Raw genomic sequence first — 654 nt, 5'->3', positions numbered from 1 at the left:
CACGTTCTGTAGGCAGCACGGTCCTGGTACAGATGACCTGCAGCCCCTGCCTTGAGCCCTGCCTATGGAGCAGGGACTGGCTTCTGAAGCTGGAGATAGCAGCGGGTGCACATGTGTGGTTGGGAAGGGCCTGACTGACTACCACCCTCTTCTACAGTGTGACCTACAGTAGATTGCATCATGGCAGTGTGTCTGCATCTATAACACCGTGAAAGTCGTGAGGGTTCAAAAGCATGGGCAGATGGCTTTGCACCATGTTTAACAGCCACCATTTACTGTCATCAGTATGAATACCCAGAGGACAAATTAATATACCAGTGAATGTTATATTGAGCACTTGCTTTGTGCTAAGTGCTTTCCTTGGATTATCTCAGTAAAATTGTACAGTACCTCAAGTAGCTGCTGTTACAGTGTTTCCATCAATGAGATTGAGCCACAGAGATGTTGAGTAACTTTAAGGTCACACAGCTAATAAGAAATGTACTTTTCCTATTCAGAGACCTAGGCAGGATGGGAGTGGGAAAGGGCAGAAACACTAAGGGAGTGGCTCAGTAAGAGCTAACAACCGCAGTGCCCACCAGCTGCCCCAAATGTTTCAGCATCATGGACAACTCTAGGGGGCTTGGGTTTCCACCCCAGAGAGTAGGTCAGACT

This window comes from Saimiri boliviensis, chromosome 8 (assembly GCF_048565385.1).
Source record: "Saimiri boliviensis isolate mSaiBol1 chromosome 8, mSaiBol1.pri, whole genome shotgun sequence".
Taxonomy (NCBI): domain Eukaryota; kingdom Metazoa; phylum Chordata; class Mammalia; order Primates; family Cebidae; genus Saimiri; species Saimiri boliviensis.
This window is presented reverse-complemented; position numbering follows the sequence as displayed.